This window comes from Xenopus laevis, chromosome 1L (assembly GCF_017654675.1).
Source record: "Xenopus laevis strain J_2021 chromosome 1L, Xenopus_laevis_v10.1, whole genome shotgun sequence".
In the NCBI taxonomy this organism is placed as follows: Eukaryota; Metazoa; Chordata; class Amphibia; order Anura; family Pipidae; genus Xenopus; species Xenopus laevis.
Window position 1 is genome coordinate 20,692,936 of NC_054371.1, and position 13,432 is coordinate 20,706,367.

Genomic DNA, 13,432 nt, shown 5'->3' on the forward strand with positions numbered 1-13,432 from the left:
CATACTGAACCCCATCTTCCAGACCTCCCAACAGCCGCAAGGTCTGCCCTCTTTGTTCTTAATTCACTGGAGAAAATGTTCTTCCTTTCTGATTTTCCTCTTGCATTCCGTGTGATCATTTATATGCAAACGCCTTGTGAGTACAAAGGACCCATAACACAAACAGGTTTATCACCGTTCCTTTTTGTTTTATGGGGAAATAGAAAAGGAAGCCATTATTTCTGGTGCATTGAGAATCAGTCTTGCCTCATAGAAAAAGCAGAATGAGATGTAGAACTGAAACGTCTAGACTTCTAAAGCCTCTGAGGGGCACATACTGAATTCTAGAGATAAAGGGGCTGCAAAGCACTCCATTACTTTGTGGGGCTATTGGCTAAATACATGTTAACGCCTGCAAGGTTTGTCGTGGGAGAGGGATTGTTCTGCAGAATTGTAACCTACAGAAAAACATTCTTTCAGTTTGTGTCAAGAACAGCAGCTGTACATGTGAATCCTGATGAGCTGGGTGTTTGTGTGTGAGAAATGTATGTTCCGAGGAAAAAACTAGGTTTATAAAGAATAGTATTCTGTGACTGTGATGACTGCCCTAGGCCCTGCACTTGGTGTTGGTCTGTAGAACTTCAGCTGTAGACACTCACAGTGTGGGAAACACAAATAAATCTCTTTACTATGCAGAAAACACAAACGTTCCCATAAAAGTAATGGGGACAATAGTCTCTGGGAAGGGAGTGTAACCGTGGGATAGCAGGTATAGTAGGGAGAGATGGTGCCTATAGTAACAGTGGGATAATAGTCTCTGGGAAGGGAGTGTGACTGTGGGATAGCAGGTATAGTAGGGAGAGATGGTGTCTATAGTAACAGTGGATAATAGTCTCTGGGAAGGGAGTGTGACTGTGGGATAGCAGGTATAGTAGGGAGAGATGGTGCCTATAGTAACAATGGGGATAATAGTCTCTGGGAAGGGACTGTGACTGTGGGATAGCAGGTATAGTAGGGAGAGATGGTGTCTATAGTAACAGTGGGATAATAGTCTCTGGGAAGGGAGTATGACTGTGGGATAGCAGGTATAGTAGGGAGAGATGGTGTCTATAGTAACAGTGGATAATAGTCTCTGGGAAGGGAGTGTGACTGTGGGATAGCAGGTATAGTAGGGAGAGATGGTGTCTATAGTAACAGTGGATAATAGTCTCTGGGAAGGGAGTGTGACTGTGGGATAGCAGGTATAGTAGGGAGAGATGGTGCCTATAGTAACAGTGGATAATAGTCTCTGGGAAGGGAGTGTGACTGTGGGATAGCAGGTATAGTAGGGAGAGATGGTGCCTATAGTAACAGTGGATAATAGTCTCTGGGAAGGGAGTGTGACTGTGGGATAGCAGGTATAGTAGGGAGAGATGGTGCCTATAGTAACAGTGGATAATAGTCTCTGGGAAGGGAGTGTGACTGTGGGATAGCAGGTATAGTAGGGAGAGATGGTGCCTATAGTAACAGTGGATAATAGTCTCTGGGAAGGGAGTGTGACTGTGGGATAGCAGGTATAGTAGGGAGAGATGGTGCCTATAGTAACAGTGGATAATAGTCTCTGGGAAGGGAGTGTGACTGTGGGATAGCAGGTATAGTAGGGAGAGATGGTGTCTATAGTAACAGTGGGATAATAGTCTCTGGGAAGGGAGTGTGACTGTGGGATAGCAGGTATAGTAGGGAGAGATGGTGCCTATAGTAACAGTGGATAATAGTCTCTGGGAAGGGAGTGTGACTGTGGGATAGCAGGTATAGTAGGGAGAGATGGTGCCTATAGTAACAGTGGATAATAGTCTCTGGGAAGGGAGTGTGACTGTGGGATAGCAGGTATAGTAGGGAGAGATGGTGTCTATAGTAACAGTGGATAATAGTCTCTGGGAAGGGAGTGTGACTGTGGGATAGCAGGTATAGTAGGGAGAGATGGTGTCTATAGTAACAGTGGGGATAATAATAATAATAGATATCTCAGTGCAGTTTGTTTTATGTCAGTTCTAAGTGAATTTGTCACCAAAGCCACCTGATGATGTCACATGCTAAAAAAAATAAATATTCCAAAGCAAAAATAATCTGTGGCAGTTACTTAGTAAAACATGCTGTAACACATCTCTAACAATCCCGTTTCATTGGCCACTAATCTCCTAAACTAACTCATGAAGATTGCTGACAGGTCCATTCTTGGGTTTTTTTTTGCTGTCTACTGTCTTTCCCCCCTCCCCAAAGTCATAACAATGATTCTACTTGTAACGAATGTTACAAAAGCATAATATCCTCAGGCCACCATTATTTTTCTTGTTCATAATCCTAATCTTCCTTTTAACATTATCCTCCTTGTTTCTCTCCATTTGGTGGCTTTGATGTGCGGGGCTATCAGTGTGCTCATATAACAAGATATGACAGTCATTTGCTTTCCCAAACCTTTCTTTCCCCCTTTTTTGTGTCACAGTCAGACTTTGCAGCTCTGCGTGAACAAACAGTGTGTTCCGAGTTGGACTTCTGTCTATGGAATGATCACAAGCTGAATTCTGCCCACCGCTAAAATAAACAATAGAACGAAAACTATTAAATATGCTGTTGAAAACATGTCATTTATTTTTTAAAATGGTCAAAACTGGTCCAATAAATGGATTTGAATATTTATAAAAATCTGATTTCTAAGAAAAACATCAGCTCCTCGTGAATTTTTATAAACACATGTTTATAAACCACAAATGTGTTCTTCACAAGAGTGCAGTGTCGGACTGGGGGGATCCAGGCTCACCAGGACTACCGGATCTGAGCCCCTCTGGGTACCCACCCTCCCTCCCTTCCTCTACCCCCCGGGCCCACCGCCCCAGCCCCCCTTCCCCTCGGGGCCCATGAAGGCCCACTGTTTTTTTCCCGGTGTCCCGCTGGCCCAGTCCAGACCTGAAAGAGTGTATTTATCAAATAAAGTCCAAATGTTGTTCATATGTCACATTTATAACATACCGAGTAAATCCCTTTGCTGGTGTAACAAAGAAGTAAAGGACCTATATGCAGTAAAGGTGATTTAACATTTTCATAATGATGTGGCCAACCTTTGGCCAACCAGACTTATTGGGTTCTATGCTCATACCGACCATCTCTGGAGTGCTTGTCATAGTCTCATGAGATAAAACACAAAAAAGGCACGAAAAGGTTTGGGAAAGGTTTGGAAAAGCATATCTCTGGTATATCTTGTTATATGAGCACTAGGGATGCGATTCACCGCAGAAATGACGCCCATAGACTTCGATGGGAGTAAAAAAATGTCGCGCTTAAAGGAGAAGGAAAGCTCCAAAACAGTTTATTGCCAAGAGATTAGCCACAATAGTGCAAGCTAGAACGCTATATTTATTCTGAAGAATGCTTTACCATACCTGAGTAAACAGCTCTAGACACTGTCTCTGTTTGTTTAGGATAGAAGCTGCCATATAAGCTTGGTGTGACATCACTTCCTGTCTGAGTCTCTCCCTGCTCATTTACAGCTCTGAGCTCAGATTACAGCAGGGAGGGGAGGAGGGAGAGAGGAGCAAACTGAGCATGCTCAAGTCCAAGCCCTGGAGGTTTATGTTGAAAACAGGAAGTCTGGAAAGAATGTGCTGTTTCTTTTGACAGAGGACTCAGAGCAGCATTACTTTGAGGGTTTACTGGTGTATCTATATAGACCTTTCTGATAAAGCTTACTTAGTTTTAGCCTTTCCTTCTCCTTTAAAAAAAAATTTGTCAGCCACACACTTTAATGCATTTTTGGCGAAGCAGAATGGGTTAAATTCACCTATACCTAATGAGTACGCTGATAGCCACTCCTTGCTGCTCCTCTGGCGGGGGTGCAATTAGAAAAAGGGGGCTTGCCTAGGGCGTGCAATAGATTGGGCCGGCACTGGGTCCAGACAGTGTCATACTGGAGTCCCATGGAACAAGGCGAAGAGATGAACAGCATTACGTCTGCAATACCATTTGCCTAACCAGCCTCTGAGTCTCCATTATCTGCCAGTAATTCAGTCTATGGGACTCCCCAAATTGGGCCCTCAGTAATAATAAAACAGTAACTTGTACTTGATCCCAACTAAGATATAATTAATCCGTATTGGAAGCAAAACCAGCCTATTAGGTTTATATTATATTTACATAATTTTCTAGTAGACTTAAGGTGTGAAGATCCATATTTCGGAAAGATCTGTTTTCAGGAAAACCCTAGGTCCTGAGCATTCTGGATAGCAGGTCCCATACCTGTACCTGAATAGCCCTCTGGTGGCTTAATACTTGATTTGAGTTTAATCTCCTGTTAAGATCCTATTTTCAGTAGCCTGGGTTTTCAAGTGATGAACTGGGATGTGGGAATGTTGCTGCTCAGTATGAATTACTCATTGTCCCTTAATAACAGGTGCACCTAGTCATTCATGTAAGTAACCCAGCCAAAATATATCATTTTGAGGGAAGGACTGTAAAGCTCGTATTTATAATGTAGGCTAATTTATTCATTCCCTTTATACTTTATCTACTAAATAGTAATTGCTGCAAGTATTGTCATGTCTTTAACATCAACAAAAATGTATACATGTTTTAAATAATCCTCTTCCTCAAATGCTATGGACTAACTGTAAACACAGCAGTAATGTCAATGTCCCTCAGAGCTGCATTTCCCCATATGTCTGATTTAGACATTGAAACAGTGGCTGTCATACTTTTTCAGTTGAGCACTGAGCATGAGAGAGAGTAAAATGCTGTAGATGTATGAATTCTGTTCTTAAACTAGCCTTGGTTACTACTACCCTGGCCTTGAGAGCAGAGCCACCTGCTTGGTTGTAAGAGCTGTTCTTTGTTCTGTGCTGTAGAGAGATATCTCTTTGGTTTCTCACCAGTAAGTCCCTTTTTACAAGTCTATAAAAACTCTGTTTTTCCTTTGTTTGGCGTTCTGACTCTTTGTGGGGTCAGAATCCACTTAGCTTGTGTCAAATAAAGTTTGTCATCCATCTCAAGTGGTCTCCGGTGACTAAATTTACACACATAACATGGTAACAAATAAAGAAACCATTGGTGTAGCAGGCATTTAGCCATTATGCCAAGATTATGTGGGCAGCAGAAACATCTCAGCCAAATTGACCTTCAGGTTTATCTAGTAGAACACACATGCATTCTCCCTAAATCTCATCCTATTTGGCCTTTTAGGAAGCAGAAATCAGGAACAGGCAAGGCCGGGCTCAGGTCAAGGCTGAAATAGTTTAAGACAAGGTGAAAGGTAGAACTGGAGCAGAACTTGGAGAGAAAGACCAGACAGGAACAGAACAGGGAAGGATAAGGAGGAAAGGTAGGACAGAACAAGACAAAAGCTGAAACCCTTAGCTAGGAACAATGCCACACTGCTAGTCTAGGCAACAATGCTCTGGCAAGGTGTGTTTGGAGGGCTGACCTTAAATAGGGCAGAGTCAGCCCTGATTCGCTGATTCCAACTAATCAGGCAGCAGCTGGGCTGGGACTGGGGAGACCAATCAGGCTCCAGGTGGGCTGGGACTGCAGAGGCCAGGTAACATATAGCGAGTAACCCTACAGGCTGCTCACCTGGCCAAATGGTTAAGGTATCGAGCCAGAAACCCAAAGGTCCCTGCCTTGAATTCCAGCAATACCTGACAGTATGGCACATTTATTAACCACAATGCGAAGGTGTGGGGACACAGGACAGCAAAATTATTCAGGATGTCACAAAATCCCATTGGAAGAATCTGACTCAGTTTTTTCCAATGACTGTGAACAGCCCTGGAAATCCTGTTGAAAACAATGTCCCAGCTGCTCAGCAAGTTGGCATTAACAAATCATCACACATCCTTTGATTTTTTTTTAATTGCATATCAGAAATAGAAGTTAACAAGTTATGAAAAATTGCAAGCTCTATGGGGCAGGGACCTCCTTCCTCCTGTGTCTCATAACATGGGCTGCTTAGTCCTCCTTACTATACATTTTTATCTAATACAACATTTGACCACCATTTATTATTATTATTATTATTATTAATAATATTATATTACTATATGTTATAAACGTACAGTTCTGCATATACAGTAGCATCATTGAAATAAATATATACATACGTGCATATGAAAACTTTAAGAAGAGGTCGTCTGCACTCAACCCATTGTCAATTTATTTAGGACATTGAAACATTTTGTGCCTTAAGCTACTAGAAATGCCTTACCCTTTAACAAAAAAGGGATTGTTTGTCCATATATTGCAATATTTTTAAGCTGGCCAACTACGTCAAAGTCATCCCCGGTATAATAATATATTGATAATACATGATAATATACTGATAATGGGTTGAGTGCAGAGGGACTCTTGTATTGCCTACGTCACAACCTCATTGTGCCCCGCTTAATGTTTTTAAAAATTAATGGTGAGCCCAATTTTACCTTTTTTGAAAACTTTTAGAAGTCCCAACAGGACAGTTCTTAGTTCTTACTTATAAATCAAAGATGGATACAGTTCCCTTTGGTTTAGAAAACAGTTACATCACTTCCCTATTATTAGAGTGTACCCATAACTTTCTATGTCACCCCTAAATATTCACTTGAGGAATTAATAAATGCATTCATTAGTATTGTATTAGGTTCCATTTGGTGCCATTTATAGTGGTCATTTTCTTTGGAAGTTCTGAAGTTCTCTGGGTCAAGACTAGAGGCTGCTTATTACTTTTCAATATAGAAATACTTATGGTGGATTGTTAGTAAAACTTAAAGGGGAATTCTCACTGTAACCATAAAAGTGAACAACTCCCAAATGTGAAAACTATAGACACAACTTGCACCAGATTTGCATCAAAACATAAACATAGTTTAGGTCTGTTTTCAGGTATTGGGCACACTTGCAGCAGATGCAACTCAGAGAGAGGCCACAATTACACTGGGATTATGGGGAAATGGCGGCATTATATAGTTATGAATTCCTGGAGGGCAATACGTGAACATATTACCCACACCCAGGCAGCTTGTCAGGTCTTTGCACTGGTTATGGGGTAAGGGGTTTGGGGGGCAGACCATTAAGTTGGACGGATCCCCATTATTAGTGATGGCAGCTGGATGACAGGCTTCAGTTTGTTGGTTGGTATCTTGTAAAATGTAATAAAAGTCACAATGCTAAGCTCCCACAGCTAATGTTTGCTTAGCCTCTGAACGGCGTATATGAAAATAAAACTGACAGTTTTTGAGATATTTGCCAGGGCCTCTGGGGTATCCCGCTTGCAGAGTTGCTTTATGTCTAATGGGTTAGGAATTTTCATTTGTTGTGAGGCTCTTGGAAATACCACATCCATTTCTTGATTGAGGCACCAGCAAACCCCATTTCGTATCTTGTATTTATAGTGGTAGGGGCTGGGGCAAATCAGACTTGATGCGTCCACAACCTGTTATAGTTATAGCTGTTCTACTACTGCAACAGTAGTTAAAGAGCTGCAGACTGGACAACCCCATTTTAGAGAACTAAAGCCTAACTAAAGAAGTAGCTAGAAATGTTGTACATTATGTTTTGTGCTTCTGTACCAGCCCAAGGCAACCACAGCCCTTTAGCAGTAAAGATCTGTGTCTCCAAAGATGCCCCAGTAGCTCCCCATCTTCTTTTCTGCTGATTCACTGCACATGCTCTGTGCTGCTGTCACTTACTGAGCTTAGGGACCCACTCACAATATACAGTACACATAGAATAGAAATGTCACAATATAAGGCTGATTAGTAATTAATACAGATAATTACTACATGGCAGCACAGAAACCAGTGCAATTAGCATCAGAATTTAATAATCAGCAAACCTGTAGCATCAGCTTATATTACAGGGGAAGCTCATTATCTGCTGGATAATTAGTGACGAGCCCTAAGCTTAGCTTCTCAACAGCCAATCAGAGCCCACTGCGCATGTGAGTGTCACAGACACTTTCCAAGATGGTGACCCCCTGTGACAAGTTTGAAGTTCTGGATCATTGCTGCTATTGACAAGCTGAAACTTTAGCCTCGTGCAATAAGTTCACTATATAAAAATGGCATTTTTACCCATATTCATTGTTAGGGTTTAGTTTTCCTTTAAAGGGTTATTGTTGCCATTGCCCTACAACCATCACCTTGCCCTGTAATTGCCATCTTTCCTAGTATATATACTATTTACAGCGCTGCCATTTTGCAATACTGATATAATAACAATGTTAATGAATTGGTAGTGCTGCCCAAAGTAGCTCAATCTACTATTGGGGTTATGTAATAAAGAGACACATTTGTGCAGGTGCTGTAGCCCATAGCAGCCAATCAGCAGGTAGCATTTACTGCAAACGTCATATTGGTTGCTATGGGTTACTGCATCTAGTTCTTTTATTAGCTATGGGGGTATATCTATTATCTGCAACTCTTTATACCTACAACTGATGCTCTGTGGGGAACCCACTATGTGCAGAGCCCTGGGCAGTCACTGCTATTTGTGAATATTCTGAAAGGAACAGTTGTACAGTAAAACATAGAGAGGGTTTCCCAACAGTAAAAGTGATTACTCACCACATTACAGAAGTGGCCCAGGTGCATTGCCCTGAGCCCTCAGCATATGGATCGGACAACTGAAAGGTTAAATCTGGAGCAGGCGCTCAAATGAAGGCAGTCTTCCACCAAATAGTCAAAACAATGTGAGAATGTATTGTGTCCTGCGCCTTATGCATTTCCTGTCTTCAACACTTGATCATAGGCTCAATGATTTAGTGTTGAAGACACGAAACGCGTAAGGCGCAGGACACAATACATTTTCACATTGTTTTGACTATTTGGTGGAAGCGCCTGCTCCAGATTTATCCTATTCTGAAAGGAACATCCCTTTCTAAAGGGATATTCACTTGTAATTCCGTCCAATTAAAAACCATAAAGTAATTAAGATATTTGGTAAAATAAAATTCTACTCTAACACGACTAAATCCATAATAATTTCATTTCCCAATTGGCATTTAAAGGGCATGTAAAGGCAAAAAAAGAAAATCCCATTTTTACTTTCTTTAATGAAAAAGAAACCTATCTCCAATATACTTTAATTAAAAAATGTGTACTGTTTTTATAAGAAACCTGACTGTATGCAGTGAAATTCTCCCTTCATTTACTGCTGTGGATAGGAATTGTCAGACGGCCCCTAACTGCTGAGCAGGGAAACAATCATACTTATGAACAGCAGGGGGAGCCCCTGCCTTACTTCCCAGCCATGCAGAACTCAAGCAGCTTTGTTTATGACGATCCCTAAGCAGCCCAGACCTCACTGAGCATGTGCACAGTCTTAGTCTTGCAAAGATGTATAACAAAGTTACAAGATGGTGACCCCCTGTAGCCAACTTTGAAAGCATAAATTATTTGTTTGATTAGGCTTGTGGTGCAGTAAGTTCATGTTTATATTTAGTATACAAAATACAGCATTTATATTCTCTTTTAGACTTAGCCCTTTAAGCGAGGGTGCAGTTGGAGCAGGCTGACACTACACTATCTGCTCCACTTTTCCAAATAATATCCCTTTCAGCGAGCCATGAATGGATTGTGTTCTACTGGAGAAAAGGTTTGAGTGTAAGGCTGACACAGTACTGTCTATTCAACATTAGTCTAATCCACAAAGAGCCCCCCAAGTAATTGATCTATGTGGGCAGGTGTCACATGCTTGGTGTGTAACAGATTTACACTTCTGTGCAACACATACAATAAAAAAGTGCAAGTCCAAATGCCATGATATGCATCATAATCTTTCATGGGACAGTGTCAAGAATCTGTGGCTGACCCACTGTACTGACCTACTGAAACAATGGGGGATTTAAAGAGAAGATTAGAAATAGCCATAGAATTGTGCCAACACATTACATAACACTCATTATATGTGGCTGGAAAATGCCATAAGCGCTTGCAGTGGGCTGTCCATTCCCAGTCTGACACCACTGTGTTTTCACAAGGAAATTTTCGGTTGGGATATCAAACTCAGCAGAGGTTAACGGGCTTATATTATCTACCAGCTGGACCCAATTTTTCTTTCCTCTGTGAAAATGATGTTTGGAAGTCTGCATCCTTTTACTGGGACACACCCGGGGTTAGACATAGTTGGCTGGCAGCAATGGAAAAATGGAAATATCCTCGTACTGGCAGCTGCGCTGGCTTCAGAAGCGGAGGTGGCGAAGGTTTTCTAGTATCTTTATTAACACTGAAAATGGTTCTTCTCAAGCAGGGATACCAACAAACTCAACAAGCAAGAACGTCATGGTGCATGTGTGACTTATAGTAAAATATGAATATTCTCTAATCGCTGTTACATTCCAGAACAAGGGGCAGAAGGGACGCAAGTAATCCCTCTTTCATTCTGTTTCTTCTTGACTCTAACTTTGCTCTTCAGCATATTTAAAGTTGGACAAACTCATTGGGGCAGATTTACTAAAGGGTGAATTGTCGCCAGCAACCGATTCGCACACTTGGACAGGCGAAAAATTTGTTACCACTATGATAATTCACTAAAATGCGAAGTTGCGTCCCGGATGCCGAACGCTGGCGACTTTTTGCTAGTGTTACTTCTGGAGTGTGAGCGTTTCAAAGCAAGCGATCACTTCTGCCTAGAGAAACTTTGTTTGTTCTCCTACGCTTAGGTCAATTTGAATAGGGCGGGTACATTAAAGTGATATGGACGTCTTTATTACAGATGGTGCAAATGCTTGAAGTGGCCACTTTTTATTACAAATGTCCAAGAAACTTGAATAAAGAAAGATCCTCTAATGCCCTAGACATGAGCCCACCCTAAAACAAATGTTCCATGGCCCTCAAATGTCTGGGGAAAAATGTTAACCCAAAAAAGTTTAATAGTTAGGACTGTTGCAGGCAATCCGGCTTAAAAAAAGGAAATGTCGCCAGTGTTTTTTACAACTTGAATGCGTTTCCGGCAGACAGGATATGATGTAAGTGACAGAAGATTGAGGAAGATGTTGCTTCATTTTAGCAGTTTGCCTGGTCTGAGGTGGCGAAGTCAACTCTGGCGAAAGAGTAAAATCCGTACTTTAGTGAATTTGTGGAGTAACGACCATTTGAAAGAGCGAAAATTCGCCTGGCGATAGAGTGCAAATGAATGTTAGCGATGGTCCCGTTCACTAGCGAATTGTCCACTACACCTGTTGTGCAATGTCCCTGCCGGATGGGATTTCTGGCGAAACGTCGCTAGCGTTAGCCACTTCTCTCTTTAGTAAATCTGCCCCATTGACCATGGTTCTCTTCTGCAAGGTCAAGCACACTGGTTGTAGAACTATAGTAGGGAGAAGGAAAGAGAACGTGGTGCTTAGAAGCCATACCACTTGGATTATAGAGATCTTGTGTCAGTGCATGTGCCACTCCTGCCCAACAGGATTTTCTATACACAGATATCTCTTGTTCATTTTAGAACATATCTAACTGCCTCATAAAACAGGAGGGATCCACCTAGCAGCTGCCCAAATAACAAAAACAAAATTATAAGACGGCAGAGGAACGTTTCTCATGGGAACAAACACTACGAGCCAAGAGAGAGTGGTAGGTCGTATGTATGTAAAGCAGGAGGGGCAGAATAATTCTACCCCTGCTATTTACTTATTTGAAATGAAATTACAGTGCTGGTGTGGGATCAATGTGTGGAATTCTGAGAGCTGTGCTGATTTTGGCAGGATATAGATATAATCACTATATAACCGCTGATATATCAGGCATATTTGTTTGGATATTAATGCTTTCATGGTTCATCTTGTCAACAACCATGAGTAGGTGCCCAAGTCTAGTCGGCAGCTGCATGTGGGATTTACAGTTTGGATAACAATAGCACCTATTAATTTGTATTAAACAGGACAATTAAGGTGAATTGCAGAAACCATATGTTCCGTATGGGGCACGGAGGTTAGCAATTCAGTCTAGGGGGGGTAACGTCCCAAGTGTCCATAATGTTCTGTTCCAACAATAAGCTATGCCTTTATGTTGTACAGCCTGTCCAGTGTGTATTTCCCATAAAGGCCCCGATTCAATTCAGAGAGAAAAAAGGTTTATCACATTTGTGAAAATAGAGGTGTATCACTTAATTCTATTTCATATTCCACAGGGGTCCCAAAATGTCCCAATTTAAAGGAAAAGTAACAAAAAAATGAAAGTTTTAAAGTAATACAAATATAATGCAGTGTTGCCCTGCACTGGTAAAACTAATGTGTTTGCTTCAGAAACACGACTATTGTTTATATAAATAAGTCGCTGTGTAGCCATGGAAAAAGGAGAAAAGGCTCAGGTCAGGGCTAGCGAATGATCTGCCACACTTCGCAAGATGAAAATTTACTACCACTACGCTAATTCACTAAGTTGCGTCTGGGCAGCCGAACGCTGGCAAAGTTTAGCTACCATTGATTCGTCAGCGCGCCCATTTCATATTGATCTTTCGCCATGTTCATTTCTGCGAAACTTCGTTAGTATACTTACGCTTAGGTCAGTATAAATATGGCGGGAACATACAGGTCATATATATGTCTTTATTAGAGATGTTGGTGCAAATGCTTGAAGTGGCCACTTATTATTACACATGTCCAAGGAAGAAAAACAAAGACAAAAGAGATTCTCTAATGCCCTAGACATGAGCCCACCCTAAAACAAACGTGGCATGTCCCTCAAAAGGTTGGGAAAGAAATGTTAACACAAAAATCTTTAATAGTTAGGACTTTTGAAGGCAGTCCCGCTTTAAAATATGAAACTTTTATGACTTTTCGGCATGCAGGATATGATGTCACTGACATAAGATTGAGGAGGATGAAGCTTCAACGTATTACAGGTCTAAGCTGGTGAAGGAAACTCTGGCAAAAGAGGTAAAGTTTTGTAAAATTCGCCCTTCAGTGAATTTACGGAGTAACGATCCTTCACCAGAGCAAATATTCGTCTGGCAAAACTGCGCTAGAGATGGTCTTTTTCGCTAACAAATTGTCCTCTATGCCTATTAGTAAATTGGCGATATCCCTATGGATGAGATTTCTGGTGAATTTTCGCTATCTGACAGTTGTGTTGTGTTGGATGCATGCAGTGGACCTTGTCAATGCATGCATCTGACACGGCGCGACTGTCAGATGAAGACGTAATGTGCAACGTTCGCATCCGACAGTCGTATTGTATGCACGCAGCAACAAGGTCCGAGATTTCTATTACTTACCTTATATTCGCCGCATCCGTCTCCTCGCATGCGCTTCCTCTGAGTGCGTCAGATCTCAATAAGACGCATTGTGTAGTTCCAGCCTAAGGTAAGTAATAGAAATGTCGGAACTTGTCGCTGCGTGCATCCGACATGACACGACTGTCGGATGAAGACGCAACGTGCATCGCTCGCATCGTGTCGTGTTGGATACACGCATCGACAAGGTCCAACATTTCTATTACTTACCTTATATTCACTG